Genomic DNA, 21,407 nt, shown 5'->3' with positions numbered 1-21,407 from the left:
AAGAGAAGACATTTAAGGGTTTTCCCGTCAAGAGGAGGGGTTTTGGCCCTACCTTGCAACCTATATAATGTGTCATTGTTCTTGTTGTTTTTGTAGTTGTTTGATGTATCTCACAATGTAATAATAAGGAACAAAGCTAATAAGGGAATAGGTAACACAAAATTATCAATTTAAAGATAATTAACATATTTACTGCCCTATTGAATTCTCGACACCTTTTTCTCTACTTATCAACTATTGTGGGTTGTTGGCTTGCATTGGGGTAACCATGGTTAGGGATTCACGATCATTTTGATTCCTATCAAATCTGCTCTAGTTTATTCCATGGTGGCTCCATTGGAGGCCTTGTGCCATTTTATTTATGGTTATTTTCAAGGCACTCATCCTGCTCAAGTGGAGCACTTCCTTTTGTCTTTTGAATGAATAAAATGGGTCCATATTTCCACTTGCCACTTTCTATTTCATGAAATCCTTTTAAATCATGAATTTAATATTCATCTAAGGGTTTAATTGTGTCAACAACCTCATGGTATCTCCTCATGCAAAATTTCTTCCAGATATGAAGAAAAGGTCTCGAAAAATATGTACATTGAGAAATGTAGTGCAAGCAAGAACTTGTACATGTTTCAGAAAAGTATAAATAAGACAAGATAGAGAGGTATTTCCCACATTGAACAACTGAGAGAAAGAAATGCAAAATAAGGATGAACTTACAAGTTTTCAATAGGTTGAAATGATATTGTACAAAGAATCAATACAATCATATAGACATGTATGCCCATATGGAGCAATACAACGATTGTACAACTTATACCTTTATTTTCCTTGTAGATCATATACCTCATTTTTAGATGATTATGATGACCATGCATTGCTATTTTAGTATCTTGTAGAGGTTTCCTTGAGGTATTAAAAGTTAATTTTGAGAAGAAATTACTTATGTATCTACAAAACTATTTTAGTCTTCCACTGCATCAATTTCACTTATTATGTAATTGATGCTATGATCTGAAAGTAATGTCTACATTATATTAAATTTAGCAATTGATCTATTTAACTTGAATCATATGGATAATAGTCACCCAGGTTTGAATTTTTGTAATGTACTTAACCCCAAATGCCTCAAAAGGTGAAATATGCCTCCAAATATGTGAAAATGTGTCCTTACCACCAAACATTTCTACTTCAGGTGGAAACACACCCTCAAATAAATGGAAGCTCTTCTATTAGGGTTATTTCTCACCCCTTCTTACCTGCAACATCCCCCAACCACCTCCTTGAAGAGGGTGTCCAACCTCAAGGCTGAAGTGGGCCTTTGACCAAACCCATGTGTAACTTAGTGCTACATGGCATGGTCTTAAGTTTGGTGTTCATCTTGTAAAGCTCCCTTTTGGTTTAGATCCTTAATGCACATGGTCTTCGACCCTATTTTTAACCTAATAACAAGGATATCCATCAATAACATGACAAAAGAGAATTTAACACATGTAACCATTCCTCCAACTACATTTAAAACATGTTCGAATGGATCCTCATAGTGAAATGCATCTCTGGAAGAACCTTCATCAAACCAACCATACACCTTCTATATGCATGTCCTTCAAGTGTTTACTTACCAGTGTACCTCAAGGAACTCCACTCAAACCTTATAGGTAAACCTCTGAGAAATTCCTTATATTTTGTAGATGGCACCCAATGTAAACCTGTTGGTGTTGATACCAATAATCGTCATACCTATTTAAATAAGAGTTGTTTCAGATTTCAAGATCCTTGAAAATGACATTTATTTGTCATGAACCCCCTTTCCTTTGATACCAAAATATCAAAGATGCACAAAGGTTGATCCTTTAACTTCAATAACATCTTCCCAATGGAAAACCCCAAACAAAACTCTTTTTCAAACCCTCTTGATTGATGCCACAAGGGCCAAGTAGACTTCACATTTTGTAGCCTTTTATACTTATCTGTGAGACAGAAAAAGTCCTAATACAAGGTCGAAGGCATGTCAATGAAGTCAAGAATAATATTATATATATGAGCTTAGATGCTAGGAACTTTATAGCTTCAGATATGATCTTATATAAACCTTCAACAGAGAAGGAATTCCAAGCGATAAACTATCTCCAAACCAAATTCAATTTAAGGGTGATTTCATAATATAATATTTGACCCTAAAGCAACCAAATCTTCCTGGTTGTAGTCATGAGAAAAGGCCTTAGATATAGATAATTTGACCAACAATTTGATAAAGAGATATGTCCTAGACATGCTTGATTAATGAGGCCTTGATCTCATTTCCTTTCTGGGATTTGCAACCTAGAATTTTGTAGTAGGAGTTTCAGTGCTTCATGATGACTCCTCTTTGAAGAGGAAGGAGGTTAGAATTGTTAGAAAAATTCTTGTGATTGCTTTCTTCCTTGCTTGGGCTTACCCTCACCTTAGCTTTGACAAGGACCCTGTCATAAGACATTTCCCCCATCTCCAAGTATGATCTGTCGAAGTCAAGATAAGTGTTGAGGACATACCTTATACACCGAAAGACATATTCCATCCAACGTTGAAGGGGGAGTCTCGAGCGCTTGAACCATATTGGCCCTACATCTAGCTTAGATTCCATTTGGCTTAGATACCAATAACAATCATACCTATTTAAATGAGATTTTAGAACGTTGTGTTTAATATTTCAAGATCCTTGAAATGATATTTATTTGTCATGAAACCCCTTTTTTTGATACCAGAATCTTAGAGATGCACAAAGGTTGGTCCTTTACCTTCAGTAAGCAACTTCCCAATGGAAAAACCAAAACACTACTATTTTTCAAACCCTCTTGTTTGATGCCAAAGGGCCAAGGAGACTTCACCTTTTGTATCCTTTTATACTTCTTTGTGAGACAGACAAAGCCCTAATACAAGGCCGAAGGCATGCCAATGAGCTCAAGAATAATATTATATATATGAGCGTAGATGATAGGAACTTTATAGCTTCATATATGATTTTATATAAACTTGCAACTAAGAATTAATTCTAAGCGAGAAACTATCTCCAAACAAAATGCAATTCAAGGGTGATTTCATATAGAAGATTTGACCCTAAAGCAACCAAAGCTTCCTGGTTGTAGTCATGACAAAAGGCCATAGATATAGATCATTTGACCAACAATTTAATAGAGAGCTCTATCCTAGAGATGCTTTATTAATGAGGCCTTGATCTCATTTCCTTTCTGGGATCTGCAACCTAGAATTTTGCAGTAGGAGTTTCACTGCTTCATGATGACTGATCTTTGAAGAGGAAGGAGGTTAGAATTTTCAAAAAACTTATTGTGATTGATTTCTTCCTTGCCTGGGCTTTCCCTCACCTTAGCTTTGATACCTTGCCCTCACCTTACCTCTAATACCATTATCGCTGGGCAAGCTAGAATGGTTCCCCCTGTTGGGCCTACGCTAGGTCAGTACAACCCAAACCTTGTGACATTCTACAAAGAGTATAATTCCCGTAGTCAGCACTACATGCTCGAGACACCCTATAATCCTGACTTCTTACAAAGGCAATACCCTTCAATTCATAGTCAAGATACCGTCTGTCACATGGTATTTGAAAAAGGATTCCAGAATTAAGTCAAGCAACGTAAGCCTAGTCACCAGGTTGTAGCCACACTAAGCCTCAAACACATCTATGAAATTGTAAAGGTCAAACAATTTGATGCTTATTGTGAGTATATACTGCTAGAATCAATCTACAAGCCCATAATTAGTAAAACCACGACTAAGGGGATTGAGGTTTAGAAAGAGTTAGTTTAATTGATTCCTCAATTTGTTACTTCAAGCTTAGTGGTGGGGTTACAATACCATTTTTTGGTTCTTGATGCAGGATAATGTGATTATTATGTACTTGCCAAAGCTCAAAGACTGATACTCAGCGGGGGCTTAATAGATGAACCCAGATGTTTTAACTATCTGCCTCATTGAATACACATTTTTTAGTGAATATTGAAGTGGCATATGTTATCAATGACATTTTTATTTTAGAAAATAACAGTGTGATTGTTATTAAGTAAGTTTCAGTTCCCCATTGTGATGCAATTTTAGGTAGAGAATCAATATGTGTTGGGCATTTCTTTGTTATTAATGTAGATTTTGATAAGATTATTTGAACATATCAATTGAAATATAGCTAAACCTCTAGTTATTTGTCTACATTAATAACTAGACAACCTATAATTACATCTAACAAACCAAAGAATGGGGTATAGCTCACTAGAGAGAGATGAATGAAATTCACTGCGCACAGTGGGAAGCTTAGTGAAATTTGGTTTGATAGGAGAACCTACATGTTTCACTTTCCTAGAATTGATGTGGATGAAAGCACATATAGTGTCATGGAAAATTTGATGAAACATGATGAAAACCTTTGTGAGTCATTGTATCTACCCCGAGGAAGTGAAATCGTTGAGGTGCTATGTATTCTAATTTATCAATAAAAGTGATGTAGTTGAAGTGCTAAGAGATAGAGATATAATCATCGATGAAAAACTGACCAAGGTATGGAGTAAAATCAAGAAAGAGATGACAACCATGAACCCCCAGTATATGAACCAATTCACATCGCCATTGATCGCCATCACCCTCTCTTTTCTTGAATTCACCCTAGACCATGGTTAGTTCCTCATTGCCTTTTCCTTTATCGATCAACTGGAATATCAATTCCACATAGCACCTCAGTGGTTTCACTTCCTCGGGCAGATACAAGGAGTCACAAAGAGTTTCCTCATGTCTCAACAAATTTTTCATGACACTAGATGTGCTTTCATCCACATTAATTTAGTTGACAATAGCATTAATGTGGATGAGAGCACATCTAATGTCATGAAAAAATTGTTGAAATTTTTTGAAATGAGCAGTGATATATTTAATTTAATATTTTTTATTTTTGCTACAAATGGTTATCAAGGATAAGTTCTTTTAAATTTTCTAACTGATTATAATCCTATTTTGTAGGATTCCTTTTACTTCTGTCGTTTGATAGTTAATGTGTTATCTAATAAGTTGATTACAATCTTTCAGAGCTCCCAAAAGTGTAGAAGCTTGTTCTTACAGGGAAGGCAGTGGAAGGAAAAATATTGACTGCTCTGGAGATCATTCCAAAGAGTGAGTCACACCAAAACATAGAATTATGAAAAATATGTTAAATATCATTAGTTAAACTTATTTGGTTCCTCTCTAATCCTCATTCTTTTGTCATTATAGTTCTATATATTGTAACAAGCAAAGAGAAGGGTTTGGTTTTCTTGTGTAAAATATTCATCCTCTTTCCTGTGTCATTCTAGTTCTATATGTTGTAACAATCAAAGAGAATGGTTTGATTTTCTTGTGTGAGATCTTCGTTTTTTCATATTTGCCCTCTTTTGTGCTTATTCCTCATAGAGATATTGAGATAAGGTACTAGCATGGAGTATCTGTGATGGTGGATTGGTTGTGATGTATTATTACTAGTAATGTTCCATTGAGCAGACTTGATTTGTACCATGGCGTGTGTTGTCAAAACTTGTTAGGACTTTGTTCTACCAATTAATTTCGATAATAAAGACATACTTTCATTTGCAACCAATATTTTCTTAGGCTTTCATCTATTCTTATTCTTTGTCCTTACTAATATTTTAGTGATGTGCTTCTGATTGTCTTCGACCCTATTCACTTTTTATCTTTTCATTTTCTTTTAACTCTATAAAAGGCACTAGTTTACTAAATATTATGTTATTGATCTCTCATTTAAAATGAATTTTTGCGTCAAACATTGAACACCATACATCTTTGGTATATCTAAGTAGGTGTCTAGGTCATTTTATAATTGTTTTAGATAAAATTCAACAAGATTAGCTTGCTGTAATTTCACCTTTATTATGTTTTTTCTCAGTTTCTCTACATTTAAGCATAAGAAAACATTCAAAAATACCAAAAAAGACAACATTATATTTGTTATGACATCCATAAATGATCACTGTAATTTATGTTTTTGCATCTAAATCAGTAGGTTTTCCATCATATAGTTGCACTGGGTTACATGATTGGCCTCAAATTAATATTTGCATATGTTTCCATTCCATTTTTGGCCTTAGGAGAAATTAATGCTTGCTGTAAATTATGTCTTGTTGCTTCGTTAGTTCATTTTCCATAATCATAATTGCATTTGGTTTTGTCATTTTAGTTAGAAACAAATATTACATAACTTTTTGTGCATTCTTTTGATCCTCACATCATTTATCAAATGTTGTTTTTTTATCAATTATTTCTGATGAATGTAGATTTAAATAAGATCATTTGAACATATAAATTGAAATACATCTCAACCTCTCGTTATTTGCCTTGCAAGCGACTCCTCCTGGAATTAGAGGTGATTTTGGGTGTGACACATGGGTGTTTGTATTATGTAAGAATATTAAGGATCGCTGGTACCTAGTAGGTTATAAAAATAGGACATGACCATTGTAGTTCAACATCGTAGTTCTAGAATTTGTTATTCCACTTTGAATGAAATCAAATTTTTAAATGTGTTGTGACTCAAGTAGATTATTTACTTTCATATATAGGTAGCTGAAGGGGAATTTCCAATTATTGCTGCCTGTGGGTGAGTGTTTTAGCCTCAAATATTTTTGTGCCTCTATGGATTTTATTTCTCTGTGATTTGAGGCTTCCCTTCTTATGTAGAGAGGAGAACATAGCATACAAGGAACTTGATCCTAGTTCCCGGGTGTTGATTTTGAAAGCACTATGTGAGATTCGGGTTGAGGTATAAAACATATTTGCATTTCTATTTTGGTGGTATAATCAAAATGCAATGATTCCATTCTTCATACATTGTGACCATGTTTAAAGAGAGGCATGAATTTGCTAGTATTATACCTTTAGTGTACTTTTGGCGATAATATATATTTTTAAATAAAATTGAATTTTTCCTAACCAAAATTGTTCTTGGTTGCCTCATGATTGACATCTCAGTTCTGCTGTACTGCTACCAAAATAGTTCATAGATAACAAGATCTCTCTTTTTGTAGTCAAAAAATCATTGGGTGCATGTTTGGTGGTGCCAATACTCGCAAACCATTACATCTATATCTGTGTTTTTCCAGATTCTCTTTAGTTGCATATTTTTCTTACATTTAATCTTTCTGAGAACAACTAATTAATCCGACCATTATATTTTGGGCCTTCATACATGAGAATAAGAGGACATTCAACCCCATATCTATAGTTCTCTTATGCATGGAGTTCATATTTCAGCATTTCGTAATGAGAAGGTCGAGAGGGATTCACATGGAACTTCCTACTTGTAATGATAAAAATATTATGGAGTCTTTGATGTTTCATTCTTGTTTATAGATTGTTGCAATTCTCATGATTTGAAGGCCATCTTAGCATTATTATGAGTTCATTTGTTACAATTTCAGAACTTATACCCAAAGCCTTAATTGCTATAAGGTGGAGCTTCTAGAAATAGATTGCACAAAAGGAACACAATTTTAAGTATGTGGGTGTCTACTTTGTTGAGTGGGACCATAGGTAGGATCATGACAAGTGGTATTAAAGAGCCACAACTCTAGGGCTTATTGTGCCAAACCTATCATTTTTTCTTATTTTTGGTTCATTCTAGGTCCTTTTATTCTATTATTTACTATTGTTATAATTGATGTTTTCATCATGTTGTATTCTTTATTTGATTTGTTTAGGAAGCTCTGATAAATTGATTCTTATACTTATATGTTCAATTGAATTTAAGGTATGAGGATGATTCCATTATTTGTCACTGTTTATACATGGAGATTTGAAAGATTGAGGTAAAAAATAATACTAAGGGTAAAGGTTGTTTGTCATTGCCAATACTTACCTACCAGTAGCAACACATTTTGATGAATTTCAAGTTGTAGCGGTAAGTAATTTAGTATACAAACATCTTATCATGTTCACAACTTTTATGATATCCATTGCAATCATAAGTTTAAAGGTTCACATTGTGAACAATTGTTGTGCTATATGATATATTTCATTACATGAAGAATAACAATCTTAAAATGATAAATAAATAATTTGTTTCATAATGTTGGCATTACAAATACTGCATGCAAGTTTTGCAGCAGAGGTGCATCTCCAAGTGAGCATGTCTAGTGGAGATTCATGTCTACAAGAATTTTTGAGCATGATTTCAGGTCGAATCTAACTTTTTTCTCAGTCTTGCTTCCTTGGAAAGACCCTCTACTTAGGGACACTCGGATAATTATAGACAACTACAATGTTTTATGGCACACATTTTATTTGGTGGCTAATGGTTTTGTAGAAATCTAGGTGTATGACTTCTTTCCATTATGAACATTCCTCCCACAAATGTTAGGGGAATTGAGGAAATTTGAGTAGGGATTGGAATTTTTTGTAAACGCCAAATTCTAAGTTTTTCATAAAGATGTTGAACACCTTCCTGCTTATTGTGGTAGAGACTCATATGTTTTTTAGTTACAAAATTTCCTTGTAATCCTATTGTTAGATGTAACCCTTTCTTCATGATGTAACTCTTTGTTTCTTGAAGTAAAATGACATTTTAAAATAGTAAATAAATAAATGAATATGTATTGACTCTTCTCTTCATTTCAATGCACAAAACAATACTCCAAGGGTAGCTAAAACTTCTGCATCTTATTGGGTCCCAATAGCTAGTTATTTGCTGGTTGGCTCACATTTGTGCAGGAGAATGGAATGCAATAGTTTCTTGAAGACATTGATTTTTTTAATTTAAACTCTGGGTTGTTTTCATTTGCCAAATTTGTGTGGTTTCCCATTGCATGCTTTATTTTTTTGTATTTTTCAACGGAAGAAATTATTCTCTTGAAAACTACAAAAAGATAAAGAACATTTTTTTGTCATTTTTCGGGCATTAATATAATTATTTTACCTTGAAGGAAGTTATAGGACTAAAAATACTCCTCGCCACCCCCCTCCCCCACCCAAAAAAAAAAATTCCTTTTTTGGTCTAGTATAGGATGAAAACCACATTCTTAATGTACACAGGGCATTAACAAGCTTTATGGAATTTAGAGACCTCACTTTGTATCAAAAGGACAATGAAAACTATTCACCCTGTGCCACAATGTAGAACCACCAAAAACTAGAAGTGATTGTACTGAAATACTAGATTCCAAAGTGTTTGGAATCTATAAATTTTTGTTTCACTAATATTTCAACAATGTTTGTACCTTTCCAATATATATGTCTCTTTGCAATCTTGAGAGGCCCTATTTACCTTTCGAGGCTAATGAATGATAATGCATGCATCTTTTCACTCTAGATCCACTTGCTAATATCACTACTTTATGGGTTATTTTGGGAGGATCGGTTCTCTTGAGATGTTCTTCATTTATGATGCCTCAATTTTGAGATATTGGTTTAATATTCCAAGTTGATATCCACTTTTTGTCTATTTGAGTTAGACCTCCACTACAAATTTTATCTGTGCAATTTGTAATGACAGTTTATGGTGTGAAATTAATAGTATAGTTTAATATGCTTTTCAATGGGACTTCAAATGTTACAAAGTATTTTAACAAATTTGAACCCTAGGGGTACTTAGGAAGGTTTTCAATTGTCTCCTTGGAAACTCTTCCACTTACTTTAGGCAAATGTTTTTTTTACTTTGAATTATTATGTGAAATGGGAATTTTAAATCATGTTCTAGATGGACTATATTAGCTCTGTTTTTTTATAGATAATTCATTTTAAATGGGTTGAAATTCAGGTTGCAATTATTATGTAAGATGGGCAATTTAAATCAATATCTTAGGTGATTAGGAAAATTTCATTCACCTGCAACATACAGTATGTTGGCAATATGGAAACAAGGTTGTTAGTAGGTTTTGTGGATGATTCATATTATTGGTCCTGGCATGCTCGCATTCCTTCTTGTGTTGATAATATGGAATCCTAATAGTACATTAATGGACTACACAAGTTGTGTGGGTAATGCTGTAGTGTGTGACATTCGAGTAACTCTCTTGCGTTAGTTTAGTAAGTTAAAAATAGGGTCTGCATGATTATAGTTTTTATAAATATTATAGATCATGTGTCAAGAATTTTTTTTAAATCAATGCATATAAATGTAATTTTATGGATTGCCACAACCCTTCACATAATTCTTTAAAGTGTGCTAGCTCAATGGAAGAGTGCCTACCTTACAAGCAGGAGGTTAGTGGTTTTATTCCGCTATGCCCTAACATGAATTAATCAATGAATTTTTAGTTTTTTTTAATTAAATGTTTTTGATATCGATTTATTTCATTCGTGAGATATTTCTAGATTCATTGTTTTATATTGTCTCTAGAGAGACAACTGATCTTTAAATAATTTTCTTATTGTCTCTAGAGAGACAATATCTAGTATTAAAGACATATCGTCTCTAATCTTGAGTGTTGTCTCGAGAGAAACAAAAAAGAAATTGTCTCAAGGGAGAAAAAAATGAAATTGTCTCCTACGAGACAATAATTCTTGTGTTATATATTGTCTTTATACAGACAAATTTTTAAGACAATAATATTTAAGACAATAATTTTTAGACACCCACTTAAAGACAATATTTAAGACAATACATAAGTTTTTCTTTGTCTCAGATTAAGACAATTCACCCAAAAATTGTCTTAAATATGTCTTAAATCCTCACTTTATGTAGTAGTTCCCATGGGAGTTTCGTCTATGATAACCATTGTCTTGAGCAGGTTTCTTCTTATAAATATTTGGGTATCTACTTTCCTCATCATCTCAACTAGAATTATAGCATCAAGAAAAGAATTATTGGAGGATGGAAAGCTTATTATGAGCTTGAAAGAAATTTTAAGTCAGCCAATCTTTACATTATAAGTAAAAAATCATTCGTCTTTGAGACTCTCATCACCCTTGCTTTCTTATGCGGATGTGAATTTTGGGGGTGCAGTATATCTAGGGAGTAGTGGAGAAAGATTGAGATGATCGATAAGTAATTCATAACCTATAACCTCAAGATCAAGGGAAATAATCCCTATCCTATCCTCTTGACCGAAGCTAGCATGTCCCCCATTGAAATTGCAACCATGTTTAGATATCTTATGTATAAGAAGAAGCTTCGCAATATGGAATCAAAGAGGCTCCCAAAAATTACTTCTAACTTTGGTCGAAACCCCCACATATGCCTTAACCATGGGTGGCATCAGGATGCTGAGTCATCGCTCAAGCTTTGGGGGATTAGGGAGGAGATCATCATGGGAAGCAAGGGAAATATCAAAAATATTATTACCTCAATTTTTAAGGACAAGATGTGGGATGCTAAGGAGATAGAGGGTAAAAGGAAGCTAAGTTACTATAAGTAGGCGATCAAACCCACCCTCAATAACCATAGTTATCTCTCTATGTTGACTAGCACTAAGAAGAAAATGAACATCGCTAGGACAGAACTAACTCTCATGAGCTTTGGAGTGAGACTGGGTGGTGGCCTACTCCTAAGATACCCTAAGATGATAGAATTTGTCAGATTGGTGATACTAAGAAGGTGGAAGATGAAAATCACTTCCATTTAAATTGTCTTACTCTTGCCCATGTTTGCTCTTAATTACCTATCATCAGTCACACCTCTAATATTTTTAATTTATTAAGCCAACCCAACGATAGCGATCTTGAAATGCTTCTTTCCCTGCTCTTTGATCACATAAACAAGATTTTGAAGAATGACAATTAGACTATCTTTTCTTGAGGTTCGTTAGACCACATTGGTCTTAGTGAACGTTAATCATAATCATCATCATCATTATTTTTTTAAATTATGAATTATATTGGTTATGTGTGATAGGGAAAATTATTAGTGATTTTAACACTTTAAATATTTATTTTATATTTTATGTGTAAAACATAAATAAAAATTTTTAAAATTTTATTTCTATGGTAAAACTAAAAAATATTAAGGAATTAAGGGATCGTTAATTTATTACACCTTTAAAAAATTAAAATTAAAATAAATATTTATTTTTTAAAATTGAAATAAATAAATTAATTAAGAATCTAAAATAATATTATACCTTATATATATAAAGCATAAGTATAATTTAAAAAATAAAATTTCCATTGTAAAACCAAAAAATATTGGAAAATTAAGAAATTGTAGATATTTATTGCAATCATTTAAAAAAATTAAAATAAAAGCAAATGTTAATTACTTAATAAAATAAATTAATTAAAAGTATAAAATAATATTATAATAATTGATATTTTAGACTATTCATAGTCTAAATGGACATTATTTTACATGGCATTTTCTTAAATTTTGATTTCGAGTAGTTATTTATGTTCCTGAAAAAAAAGGACTCAACTTTTCTTTTGTGTCTTTACCAAAAGTGATTAAGCATGGTCAACCATGTTTGTTTTAAGGTTTACTAAAACTATTCTAGGTTTTATATGCTTTGGGCTTATAATATCAATGGCTTGCATTTATTAATCTGAGGGCTCATATTCTTAGGGTATAATATGAGAGTTCATATTCCTAGTGTATAATATTATTGATAATGTTTATAATATTAATCCTATTGTTTAATTACATATATATATATTAATATTTACCTTTAATATTAAACTTTAAGTTTTAATAATTTTTATCGACATTAAATTTTATTAATATTAAACTTTAACTTTAATATTCATATTAAACTTTAGTTGTAGGTGAGAGATGGTAAATCACTTCTTTGTCCATTCTTGAAGTTTTTAAATCCACATAATATAGATTAAATTGTTGTTTGTTCGTTCTACGACTTTTGAACATAAATATATTTACCAAACAAAATAGATATTGTTAACATGTTTCAATATTCATTACAATAAAGTTGGCGATGAACGTTAGGATCACCATTTATCAATCCTATTCACATTTTTCATTGGTTAGCTAAACCTTTCTCAGTTGGCAATTTTTTGCATTCCCTTTTTTTATTAGTGAAATAAATATCTTTTATTTTGCAATTTCATAGATATTATTATTAAATTAGTAAATCATGGATACTAAAATAAAATATTATTAGTGACAATTGAATTTATTAAAATAAATAAATGCAAAATTTAATAATTAGCATGTTACTAAAATGTTTGTAGTTATAAAATTAATAAATAAGATGATAAGATATATTTGTTTCCTTTTCTATATAGATATGAGTATTATTGTTGGATTGTTAAGGATCATCAAGAATTCTCATAGAAAAATTATGACACTTAATATAGTCACCTAAATTATAAATATTTATAAAGATCTATTTTACTTCGAGAGAAAGATATGTTTCTATTTTTAGGAATCAAGATACAATATGTAATGGTTATGTGCTTGAAAAACAACATAAGAATGTGTTTTCTATAAGGATATATGTAAGGAAAAGAAAAACTATTGAATCAATGCGTACTTGTTTGTGTGGGCCAATAAATGAAATCACTTGGGTGAGCCTTTTATTCTCTCAATATGGAGATCAATCATGGTCAACCATGGTCCAATGTCTTTGCATATGAAATTCAAGCATGGTCAACCATGTTGGTTTTAGGGTTTACAATATTGATCTTAGTGTTTATACACCTTGGCTTTACAATATTAATTTCTTGGGTTTAATATTATTCTGTTTGATTTTTAGTATTAATCCCTTAGGTCTAATAATGCCTTGTGTTTATAATATCAATTTCTTGGGTTTATTAATATAAGAATACATATTTGTAAGGTATAATATTATTCATAGCATTTATATTATTAATCCTATGGTTTAATTACATATATTTGTTAATATTAAAGTTTAAATTTTGTTAATTTTTATCATTATTAATTGAACTATTAACATTAAACTTTAACTTTAATATTAGTATCAAACTTTAATTTTTTTTTACTTTAACTATAATATTAAATTTTAATCATGCTTAACCATTGTCAATGGCCATGGTCACATTTTCACAAATATTGTCTCTTGGTCAAATGTCACATCATGATAACGATAGTGATCCATGGTCAACTGATCCGGGATATTTTCGCTTATAGATATATAGAAAAAAATCGCATGCCAAATTTGCAGCTTAACACAGAAATGTGCACATCAGAAAAGAAGAAGTAAACACATAAAAGGCACAAAAGAAGACACCAAGGCTTGATAACGGAGTTCATCCAATTCGGACTATGTTTCCGGGCCTAGCTCAACAATGGGGAGCCCTTTCTTATTAAATGGCATGACAGAAAAGAATTACAATCATTAACTTTACACAAGAGGCTTATACCTCTAATCTGAAAGATGGCTGTGAAATGAATGCCTGATGATGGAGAGGTAAGCAGCACCAATGTGTCCATAGAGATGAAGGGGATGGAGTCAAGTGAAACTATCCAAACAGACAAGTATGCGCTCTCGGCCTCCTGTCAAACAAAACAGTGTGTTGCCAAAATGCCTCCTCCCTGCTCTTTCCATTAATCGTGTTTTTTATAATGGGTTTCGGACAGAATCCCATTTAAATTGGGGCTTGCTTGGTTCAGAATGGAGGCCGATGTCATGGAGGGATTGGCTGGCATAACCGCCTCTTAAAATTGCCTTTTTATCGTTGAGGTGATAAGACCTTAAAAATCCCAAAAAACACTGAAAATCTGACCCAAAACCATTTACCCGGACTTCAAAAAAACATTAAATCGGGCGCATTTGCATATCGGGTCCGACCTAAGGTCGCAATTGGCATATCAGTGTCTCTAAGGTCCTGTAACTGGGGAAGTGTCGATCACCGAATGCGGCTCGTCGATATCGACATTAGCTTATCGCATTGGTACCCCACTCATATATCACTCTGGTGTCCTGATGACGATCGCGCCGATCATTTTATCGTCGATCGCTCTGCCTGTTCGCTAATATATATACAAGTAAGACCTCCGATCCGGGTGCCTCTAGTCTATCGATCCGATTTGATCAGAGATCGACGATCGAGGGTTCCATTGCACCTCTCTTAAGTCCACCTCCACAAGTCCTCCGATTGTGATTTTTCCTTTAAGGCTTAAAACACCTTTTTCAAAGGAAAAATCCTCATTTCCTTAAGGATCAAAGCAACCTTCCCTATGCGATAACTTCATCATCCAAACTTAGATTTAAGTGTCGTTCATGCTATTGGAATCAGGATGATGAGATCTACACTCTAATCCTGAGTTGACATCATTCCGATCAATTTGATTTCTGAGTTTTTCCATGCCATTATATCTGAAGATCCACTTGGATCAATCCTCCCCATTGAGGAGCTTTTGGACTGCTAAAAGCTTTTCATTAGTGAATTGGCAAGTGAGGGAACTATTCCCTCACTTTCTCTTTCTCCATCCATCTGGCCTTGCTAGGGTGCATTCCCTTGAGACCCACTCAAAGGTATTATACATCTCCTCGCTGTGAAGTCCTAGTTCTTCTATCGAGGATGATGTCTTCAGGCAACTCATCGAGATATTCTAGTGAAAAATCATTGACTATAGGAACTGTACCCACCTCATCAGTGTCCATGATCAAAGGTGGTTCTTACATCTTTATGTTCTCCACATTCACTACTGAGTACATTTGCATATATACCGGCAAGTCAAGATGAAAGGAATTGTTCCCAATCTTCTCCAATATGGTGAATGGTCCATACCAGATTGGTCGCAACTTCTTTCCTTCTCCCTTCATCCTATCTTTGTTGATGTGGAACCACACCTTTTCATCCACTTGGAATTGATGGTCGACGCAGTGTTTATCATGTCGAGCCTTATAACGGGCTTAACTTTTCTCCAACTTCTCTTGCACTGCTTGGTAAATCAATTGGATTTGCTAAATGAACTGTTAAGCTTTGTCCCTATCATTACATCCACTGGAGCCATCTTCCCTTCCAATGACCATATCAAAAAGGTCCTTTGGTAGGTAACCAAAACATGTCTCGAATGCACTGCTCGGTTGTAGGAATGTTGTACATAGGGGAGATGCTCATCCCATAACTTGGGATGTTTCCCATAATAGCCTCATAATAAGTGTACCATGGTATAGTTAACTACCTCTATCTGTCGATTGGTCTGTGGGTGAAATGCCATGCTTATTTTCAATTTGGTGTCCATCGTCCTCCATAAGTTGGTCCAAAAATCTCCAAGGAAGCGAGAGTACTGACCTCACACAATTAATTTGGGTAATCGAAAGTTGACCCAAACATGCTGAAAGAGAAGAGAAGCAGTCTGATATGTAGTAATCTACTTCTTACAAGGCATAAGAATACACATTTTGCTGAAACGATCAACGATGACATAAAAATAGTAATGACTCTTCCTAGACAAAGGTAAACCTCCTACAAAGTCCATTGACACATTTTCCCATGGAAAACTCGGAATAGGGAGTGGTGTGTAAAGCCCAAGTTTTCTATTAGAGGGCTTTGAAACAGAACACATCACACAACCCTTTACATGGTGAGTCACAATGTTTTTCATATGAGGCCAAAAAAAAAATCTTTATACATGACACAAAGTCTTCTCAACACCAAAGTGTCCAGACACAAGAGAGGTGTGGGCCTCTCGAATTACATCTACTCTTTCTCCCATGGGAATACACAATTTACCAAGGTGATACAACAATTTCCCCTACAAGTGATAGTTTTCCACTTGTGAACCATTGGTTAGTTTTACATAAACCTCCTTAAGGTCATCATCGTTAGTATATTGTTCAGCATCACTCTCAAAAGATAATGAAGCATTATGCAAAATAACAGAAGCAAAAATAGGAGGGCAGGATAGCATATCGGCCACTTTATTGTTAGTGCCCTTCTTAAACTTTATTACTAGATGAAAATTTTGAAGCAAGCCCATCCACCTGAAATGATGAGATTGCTGCAACTTGGTTTGTGACTGAAGGTACTACAAGGGCTAATGGTTTGTATCGATGATGTTCTCCTTGCCGATCAGATAGTGTTTCCACTTTTTCACACTCTGAACCAAGGCATAAAGCTCCTTGTAATGGGTGAGATAGTTTATCACAGCTTGAGAACACTTCTTAGAATGGTAACAAATCGACTTCTTTTTCTACATTAGTATAGCTCCCATGGAATAACCACTGGCATTAGTTTCAATCTCAAATGGTTGTTGGAGATCAGGTAAGGCTAAGACTGGTGTGGTGCTAATTTTTTCCTTCAATGTTTTGAAGGACTTCTACTATCTTCATCCCCATTGGAAGGCCTATTTCACACTTGTCAACGTGTGCAAAGGTGCTGCAATAATAGAAAAATTAGAAATAAATATCCTCTATTATGGGACTACACCTAAAAATCTATGGACCTTGGTTACACTAGTAGGCTTAGGCCAATTTAAGATTGCTTCAACTTTAGAGGGATTAATTTTTAGCTGACCATGACCAAAAATATGACCTAGATAACCCAAAGAGGTTTTCTCGAACTCACACTTTGATAATTTTACAAAGAGTTTTTATTTCTTTAGCACATCAAGCACTTGCTTTATATGACTCACATGTTCAAACTAACTCTTGCTAAAAACTAGTATATCATCTAAATACACGAGAACAAACTCATCAATGAAAGGCTGAAATATATCATTCATAACCTGCATAAAGGTGCCTAGAGCATTGCAAAGCCCGAATGGCATCACCATCCATTCAAACAGCCCCTGCTTGGTCTTGAAGGTGGCTTTCCACATGTCCTACTCTACAATTTTGACTTGGTGATAGGCACTGTGCAAATCCAACTTTGTGAAATAAACAACACTTTTTAATTGGTCTAATAAATCATCTATGTGTGGGAGGGGATAGCGATTTTTCACCGATATCTTGTTGAGCACGTGGTAATCCACACACATCCTCCAGCTTCCATCTTTATTTGGCACTAGAATGATCGGCGAACGACATGGATAGGTGCTTGGTCTGATGACGCCTTGGTCTAGTAATTCCTGCACTTGCATCTTTTTCTCATCCATCTCAATCTCCAACATCCTGTACATGCTGATATTTGGTGGAGGGGTATCATGCAATAGATGGATTTCATGTTGGATTTCCCTCTTCAGAGGTAATCCATTTGGCTCTGAAAGTAGTTCAGTATAATTAGAAATCAATTCCATTAATTCATGTTTATGCTTCCCATCGTAGCCCTAGAACGCATCAACAAATTCAGCCATTTTCTCCCATACAACCATAGGCATGCATTTTTTACTAGAATTCACTAGTCTTTTCATTTACCCAATGCTTATGAGGCTGGAATTAATTTTATTTTGATGAGCCCACACTATGTATTCTACCCATCCTTGGTGATATGATATTTAATCTCATGATGGAAAAAGACTGCTTTTCTACCATACAAGTATGGGCTCTCTAATACCATTGCATATATATCTAATGGTATTACATCCAAATCTACTTTGTCTACTAGCTTAGATGCAATCATAAATTTGACCTTGCACTGCTGGGTTACATTCAATTTCTCTTTATCATGTATCCATCCTAGCGGGTAAGGTTTTGGGTGTGGTTTTGTCTCTAAGCCAAGCTCCTTTACCATGGATTTTGCAATTAAGTTTGCTTGGGACCTAGTATCAAATAGAGTTTCAACATTGGTATGATTTACTACAACCTTGATATGAAATAATTTAATTATTTTCTAGTGACTCGAAAGGGATTCATCTACAAAACTGGTGCCTTCATGCGATTTAGAATTAACAAGAGGTGTAAGGGTACTTTTTGTACCTTTTGTTCCCGATCCAAGGTCTTACTATGCAACTGCCACTATTTTCTACTTCCCTTTTCCTCCATTCTTCTATGGATGCCTTTTTGGGTGCTACTTCCAACATAGATCATCATCGTGGCCTTCCTTCTTGCAGTGATTGCGATAAGGCCGCTCTCCTTCTTTGGCTGCTGCTATTTTCTACTCCTTCCCTTTCCATTTTTCTTTAGATTTACCGTTGAGAGGTTTGAACGGTGTCTTTCTAGACTGATCTATCTTTCATTCTTGCCCCTATTCTCAATATGAATTGCTTTTATGCTAGCTAATCAATAGTGGTTGGTTCAAACAATAACAACGAATTCCTAATATAACTATGTAGTGAGCCAATATACTTAGTTACAACTTCAGGTGCATCAAGTGCAATACCCAAATTCAGTGTTGGCTTCCTAAATTCTTATGTAAAACTATGAACATCCTTCCCTTTGCCTTGCCTTAAGTATTTTCAATTCATCAAAGCTTTATGTTTGCATCCTAATGGATAAAACTTTTCCTTTAACACAGAAGTGAAATCAAACCATGAGGAAAAGAGCTTACCCACATTTTTACTACTCTTTAATTTTATCTCCCACCTAACGAGAGATGTGTTGCCTAGCCATAGAGAGGCCAACTAGATTTTCACCTCATCCTCTACAATTTGCTGAATCCTACAGTAAACCTCAATTTACCTGATCCAATTGTTAAGCTTTTCTCCGTTACTTTCACTGTGAAACAAGGAAGATCAAATTTAACATCTAATTTAAAAAAAGGTTTCTTAGATGCATCCTTTTGATTCCTTTGATTATGGTGGTGAGAGTAAGGAGAGCCTTCACTACCAAAAGGAGAAGGAGGGGGTTCGTCTCCACCATTCCCATGTGCTAAACCTTGTCCTTTTGGATTTCTTTCCTCTGCTTTCTCCAGTCTTAAAAATAGCTGACAGATGTTCTCTACCATTGAATAGAAAGTCTTTTTGAAATTACACTCCTCTTCAAGATGAGCTTCATCTTCTGCCATGTTTCTCCTTTGAGGTGTACGCCCTACTTCTGGATTGAAAGGTTCTAGTTCCCCTTAACCTCTATGAAGCCTACTTCTTGTTAGAATACAAACATCCAATTCACATTTAAAAACCCCTGTTATGACACCACTTGATCTAGGATGTTTTCGCTTATAGATGTATAGAAAAGAATCACATGCCAAATTTGCAGCTTAACATAGAAATGTGCACATAAGAAAAGGAGAAGTAAACACATAAAAGGCACAAAGGAAGACACCAAGGCTTGATAAAAAAAGTTCGTCCAGGTCGGACTACATCTCCAGGCCCAGCTCAACAATGGGGAGGCCTTTCTTATTAAATTTCACCACAGAAAAGAATTACAATCATCAACTGTCCACAAGAGGCTTATACCTCCAATCTAAAATATGGCTATGAAATGGATGCCTGATGATGGAGAGGTAAGCAACGCCAATGCATCTGTAGCAATGAAGGGGCTGGAGTCATGTGAAACTGTCGAAACAGACAAATATGCGCTCTCGGCCTCCTGTCAAATGAAACAACATGCTGCCAAAATGCCTACTCCCTACTCTTTTCATCGATCGTGTTTTTATAATGGGTTTCAGACAGAATCCCTTTTAAATCAGGGCTTGCCTCGTTGACAACAGAGGCTGGTGTCGTGGAAGGATCAGCGGGCGTGACCACCTCTTGAAATGGCCTTTTTATTGTTGAGGTGATAAGACCTTGAAAATACCGAAAAACACTGAAAATCAGACCCAAAACCATTTACTCAAACTTCAAAAAAACATTAAATCGGACGCATTTGCATATCGGGTCCGACCTAAGGTAGCAATTGGCATATCGGTGTCTTTAAAGTTCTATAAAGGGGAAGTATCAATAGTCGATCGCCGATATCCGCATTGGTCAATCGCATCGATACCCCACTCATATCGCTCTGGTGTCTCGATGACGACCCCACCTTTCATTTTATCGTTGATCGCTCTACCTGCGTGCCAATATGTATACAAGTAAGACCTCCGATCCGGTTGGCTCCGGTCTGCCGATCCGATTTGATCGGAGATTGGTGATCAGGGGTTCCACTGCACCTCTCTTAAGTCTTCCTCCACAAGTCCTCTGATTTTGATTTTTCCTTTAAGGCTTAAAACCCCTTTTTCAAAGGAAAAATCCCCATTTCCTTAAGGATCAAAGCAATCTTCCCTGTGCAATAACTTCATCATCTGAACTCGGATGGAAGTGTTGTTCACACCATTGGAATCAGGATGACGAGATCTACGTTGTGGTCCTGAGTTGACTTCATTCCAATCACTTTGATTTCTGAGTTTTTCCATGCCATTGTATCTGAAGATCCACCTGGATCATCAACCATGCTCCAACGTCACATTGTGACAAATATTGTCTCAAACTGAAAATCAGCCATGATTAACCATGTTCGACCATGGACAATAACGATGCTCACATTATGACAAAGACTGTCTCTTGGTCCAACGTCACATTATGACAACATGGTCAACCATGGTCCAATGTTGCATTTTGATAAATATTTCCTCAATATGAAAAGCAATCATGGTCAACGATTTTCCAACGCCACATTGTGAGAAAGGATTTCTCAATATAAAAATCAATCATGATAAACCATAGTCTAATGTCACAG

The 21,407-nt window shown here is 34.7% G+C and overlaps 1 pseudogene; it reads right to left on the bottom strand.

Moving 5' to 3' along the window:
* The window catches only part of LOC149178295 (uncharacterized), a 35,866-nt pseudogene extending 15,145 nt beyond the window's left edge, over positions 1-20,721 (bottom strand).
* Between the last annotated feature and the right edge of the window lie 686 nt (positions 20,722-21,407).

Source organism: Pinus tabuliformis, chromosome 4_1, assembly GCF_031772625.1.
Source record: "Pinus tabuliformis cultivar Carrire ecotype Pingquan chromosome 4_1, CPIR1, whole genome shotgun sequence".
NCBI classification, from domain to species: domain Eukaryota; kingdom Viridiplantae; phylum Streptophyta; class Pinopsida; order Pinales; family Pinaceae; genus Pinus; species Pinus tabuliformis.
This window is presented reverse-complemented; position numbering and strand designations above follow the sequence as displayed.